Here is a 6,000-nt window from a genome sequence, read left to right as displayed (position 1 = left end):
ACAAAATTATGTGCATTTTCATTATTGGTGTTCTATCTTTTTTTAAATATTTTATATTCAATTATGACATCATGAGCTTCTTTGAAAAGTTGGATCATTGACCCACCATCTAGATAAAAAATTAGCTTTGTTTTTAGTTAGGGAAAATTATAATCAAAGTTGGTTGTACATTTAAGATTAGGCTATAGGTTGGTCCAAAAACCAACAAAAGTCTAACAACTAGCTCTATGGTTCAAATTATAAAAAACCCTGCCATGTCATTGAAGGCTTATGTGGTTGTTGCCAATATGGGACTTAATCCATGTTGAACACAATAAAAAATTTATATTGAAATTGCCCTTTAATGTTGGGTGATTGGAAAAAAAAAGGTTTTTAGTCTCTCTCTCTCTCTCTCTCTCTCTCTCTCTCTCTATCTCTCTCTCTCTATCTCTCTCCCCCACTCTCTCATTCTTAGAGTCGTCTCTCTTTGCTCAACAACTATGTGATTTGAAAATAAATCAAAATAGTTTTTTGGTTTCTGTATTTATGTTATTTCTATCAATTTCTCTTATTCTCTCTCTCTACCTAGCGTTCTCCCTCAATCTCTCTCATTCTCTTTTTCTCCCACTCACTCTTTCATTCTTTTTTTGTTTTTATTTTCTTATACACTTATATGGTATTAATCAGATCGCATAAAAAGAACATGAGACCAATTTGGTATGGTTCAAAAACCATTACACCAATTTGATAAAAATTCACAAGAAAACTCTTTGTTATGAAATTTACACCAACTTGATATAAATTTATAAATTGATTATACAAGTGGTTAGTCCCTTTAGTTATTTTATGCAGTCTTATTAATATTGTATAAGTTTGTAAAAAAAAAAAAAGAACGAAAGAGGGAATGAGAGAAAGACTAAGGGAGAACGATATATGTATATATATATATATATATATATATATATATATATATATATATACAGAGAGAGAGAGAGAGAGAGAGAGTGAGATAGATAGATAGATAGAGAGAGAGAGGTTTTGATTTGGCTATAGACCAAAACTGACAAAGTGGGAGAGATAGAGGGAGAAAGAGATCAAGAGATGACTATGAGAGTGAGAGAGAAGGGAGAGAGATCAAGAGACAGACGGAGTGTGAGAAAAACTGAAAACTTATTTTTAGTATAGGCTTTTTGTTGTGTCCAACATATATTAAGAGTCCCATGTTGGCAATAACTATATAAGCTTCGATGACATGGTAGGGGTTTTTATAATTTGAAATGTAGAGCTGGTTGTCAAAGTTTTGTTAGTTTCTGGACAAACTTGCAACCTAATTAAAAATGTACAAGTGACTTTGATTATAATTTTCCCTTTAATTTATATATTTCATTTACATTATATAAAATAATTTTTACTTATTACACTTAATTTTTGTTTGTATATGATATCATTAAACCCAAACCACTAACCCACCACCCAAAAAGAAAATTAGTTTGATTTTTAGGTTAACATTAAATTTTGTATTACATTTTCATCATTGATAAAATTATTTTTTATATACAATACTTATTTTTGTTCAATATAATGAATGCATAATATTAGAAATGTACCCAATATTTTATTTATTATGAACATATAACATTAGATATGTGCCAAAATTTTTCTCTAACTTTTTTTGTGATTCTTTGTATTTTCTATTTTTACAAATGTTATTACTTGACTATGGCACCATTTCATTTTTAGATTGATTTTAAATTTGGCATTCCATTTTCATCATTAATAAAAATACTTCTTACATTTTATACTTATTTATTTTATTATTTAATTATGATATTATTTATTAATCCATTTGATCCCAAATGGTCGAATTGCTTGCCCACCACCAAGAGGGAAGAAAATGGTTTTATTTTCAAATTACTTTTCAAAATATTTATTATTTTTATACTATTAGAATTAATATCGTGGATTTAATTACAAGAATTTAACAATGAGAAAAATATATTTTAAATATAGGTTTTAATGAAAGAGAATAAGAAAATATTTTTATTTCCAATTGGTTTTAAATTTTACATTCCATTTCCATCATTAATAAAAATATTTCTTATTTATCATACTTATTATTATTATTTAATATGTATTTTAAAAATATCCCCATTTTTTTAATTTTTAATTTTTCATTTTATCCATTTTTTTCATTTTATTATTTAATCATGGCAACAACATTCCATTTCCATCATTAATAAAAATATTTATTATTTATTATGCTTATTATTGTTTAATATGTATGTTAAAAATGTTTCCAATTTTTTTCATTTTATCTATTTTTGAATTTCATTATTTAATCATGACAACATGGATTGACCCATTTGACCCAAAATGGTTTAATTTCTTACCACCACCTAGATGAAAACACTCTTTTTTCTAGGTAGATTTTAAAAGTATAAGCTTTATTGTAATTATTAATTTATTAAGTATGGATTTAATTAATAGAAATTAATGATGAAAAAAAACAAAAATGAGTTAAATATATGATTCAATGAACATGAATACAAGTTAATAACTCAAATGTTAGATTTAATGAGAGGGAATTGAATGCATTGAATATCTTAAAATTATATCTTTTCAACTCATTTAATATCAATAACCAATTATCATATTTGCCCTCATTCTATCAATAAATTTAAATATAGAGGGGTAAATTTTGTACTAAAAAAATCCAAAAATATTTTTGAGGCCATTTGTGCTTTTTAAAGTAGTATATATATGGAAGATGAATTGGGATTTTTGCCAACAAAATGAGCCCCAACCCTAGGACCCATCATAAAAATGGGACTCACCATGTATTAGATGTGTGGTGTGAGTTCATGTTGGTAGAGGATTGGAACATGATTTGTTGGCAAGTGATTCATACTCATGGTAAATTGCTATTGTTTGGTACAAAGAATTTTTTGTACCAAGGGGACAGAAGATGTAAACTCAAGTAAAGGGCAATGGGCATTGAATTCACATTGTCTGTACATTATTCATACCAGGCCAATAGCAATTTGCCACACCAGAAAGTTTCTCCCATTTCAAAATTAAAGTGATTTTTTAAATGATGTGGCAGATTGCTATTGGTCTAGTACAAAAAAAATTTTTGTAAGACATGGGGACAGAAAATGTGAACTCATGGGCGTCATCCCTTACCATATTGGCATGTTTTGTCCCCACCCTTAATTCTCTTTAGGGGGCGTTCTTTTTTCAGATTTTGAGAAGGGGGGGGGGGGAGTTAGTCAATGGGATTTTGGTTTCCATTGACCAAGAATCCCATGTTTTCTTTTTTTATTTTTTCATATTTATATGGGGACCAGGGAAAGTTTATTTTCCTAGGTATCACTTACTTGAGTGGGACAAAAATGCCAGCACTTGAATGGGATTTTTCCTCCTAGGTGAGTAAATAACTTTCCCACTTAGGAGGAAAGTTGTCAACACTTGAATGGGACAAAAATGCCCTTTTTTAATAATTGATTTTGATGGATAAAATGGTCATTGCCTTATTTACATGAGAAATAAAAGCACATGAAACACTTACCCAGGTAAGTACATTTACCTAGGTAAGTAACTTACCGAAAAGCGAATGGGGCCTTAATGCAACATAAAGGGATGAGATTTGCATATCATCTTATAATTTTTTAGATCCGTCCTAATAACAATCATAAATTATTAAAATACTTTTAGGATAAAATATTAATTTCTAAAATATTCCTACATTTTTACAAATTCCTAAAATCTTTAAGATCTTATTTTCCAAAAAAATACTTTAATATCTCCTAACCAATTTTAAAATATTCCCAAATTCCTACAATCTTATTTTTGAAATAACACCAAATATAATATATAATTAGTAATTGCCTTGGGTTAGTAAATTTTCAATGATTCCCTATCCCCATTGGAAAAGAGGTGTTCTGCCTTGCCATTGGAGACAAGATAGGAGATTTTGGCTATAAAACGGTGAGGGATAGGGGGTGCCCTGCCATGAGCCCACCCTTTTGCCATTCCTAAAAGCTTTAATTGTGGAGGGTGGTAAAGGAAAATAAAATGATGAAAGATGCATTTCTCACTCCCCATGTTTAAATAGAGATTGGATTAAACTGAATGAATTTGATAGTTGTTTTGTTCTTTACAATCTAATAATTTACTGAAGCTGAATTAAATTGGGGTGTATACGATACCCTTCAATATTTTATTATTTAATTATTTTGTTTCATGAACATCATCCAATTCTTATTCCATTACATATAGGGCTGGTTATGCGAATAGTTTATTTAACGCCATATCCGTTGGGTGTGCATCGATTAAAGATACATATTTAATCTATCTCAGTAATTACAAAAACACCTCCATGTGAAATGACATCATCATCCTTGGTATGGACACGGGTAAAAGCTTTGACTCTATCTCAAACTAGAAGTAGTGGAAAGAATGATTTCATATGGTTCTAACAAAAAAAAACCTGGATGATGATTATGATGGCTTACATTTTAACAAAAGAAGAATGCTACCATTACTAAATTATAGCCTCGTAGAATGTTATGAAAAGTATATTGTTATTTAAAAAGTTGCAATAGGGGAGGTTCAAGGAGGGGTTTTGTAAATTTTAGTCTTCTAATCCATATCTTGCTCAAATCTCCCAATTCATTCCCTCCCCAAAATTCAAAGGGGGAGAGGTGTATTTTTAGAGTCCAAAACCCTTTCTGTACATGATAATGCAAAAGCCTCTTTGACCCTATCCTCTTTATATTTGAGGGTAGGGTGAGTGGTATTGGGTTCGGATGTAGTAGTAACATTAGGTAAGCATAATGAATGAGCATGTAATTGCTGTGTGACACATGTTCTAATTAATGTGTCTTTCATCTAAACGTTTTTGTTCCATTAAATAGAAATTATCTATTATTTTATTATCTTTGTCAAAATAATTAAAAATAAAATATAATAAAAAAGAAAATTGTAAATGAATCTCAATTGTCAACATGTTTAGGTTTTCTTTTTTCATTATTTTTTATTTTTAATTATTTTGACAAAAATAATAAAATAATAGATAATTTATATCTAATGGATCAAAAACACTTAGATGAAAGATGCATTAATTAGGACATCTATCACACAACTATTACGTGTTCACTCATTGTAATTACGTAACGTACTTAGTACATCTAGACCCGGGGCGAATTAAGATTGGCAATGCACTAAAACACAAAACACCACTTTAAGTCTGAAGAATTGATGTATCAAAAAGACAGAATGACAACTATGCTATAAGTGTGGTAGCTCAGGACTAGGAAGCAAAGATGCTATAAAATGTTTGGTCAACATGGCAGAAGGATGGACAGCACTTGAGGCGGTTCATGTAGCAACAAAGATTTCTTGTCATAGGATCGTAGTTGAAGGAGACTTAAAACGTACGGAAGATCCTCCTTGCATGTGTTTCAAGAAACCTTGGTGGGCATTGGAGAAGTGTTTGGAACACCACTCTCCTTTCTTCTGATTTCTTTTATGTTTGTTTAAGTGATGCTTGGGGAAGATCCACCCTTGGTGCTTGTAACCATTCTTCCAAAATAAGTAAAAACCATAAACTATCCATTTTCCTTCGTATAAGATTCAAAACACCAATAAACTCAACATTATAATATATAAGTTCATGTGCGTTACAATAACAAAATATCAAGTAAGGATTAGAGGTGTAAAGTGGGCCGTGCGAGGCTAGTATGGCATGGCATGGCCTGTGGGTGGCCCGTGCAAAGTGTAGGCCATGTCGTATTAGGCCACGAGTTGTTATGGCCGTGTCGCCCTCCTTGGTGAAAAGTTTGGGGGTTAGCTCGGCACGGCCCACAACCCAAGTGTTATATCATGTCATGCCACAGGCTGGGCTGACCCGTGGGCCAAGCCTTGGCCCAAGCCGGGCCATGGACCGGGCCAAAGTTATTTTACCTATTTATATAAAAAAGTTAAAAAAAACTTAAAATTTTAATTTTATATGAATTTTGA

This window comes from Nelumbo lutea, chromosome 4, assembly GCF_056320005.1.
Source record: "Nelumbo lutea isolate HS-2025 chromosome 4, American lotus-T2T, whole genome shotgun sequence".
Classification (NCBI taxonomy): Eukaryota; Viridiplantae; Streptophyta; class Magnoliopsida; order Proteales; family Nelumbonaceae; genus Nelumbo; species Nelumbo lutea.
This window is presented reverse-complemented; position numbering follows the sequence as displayed.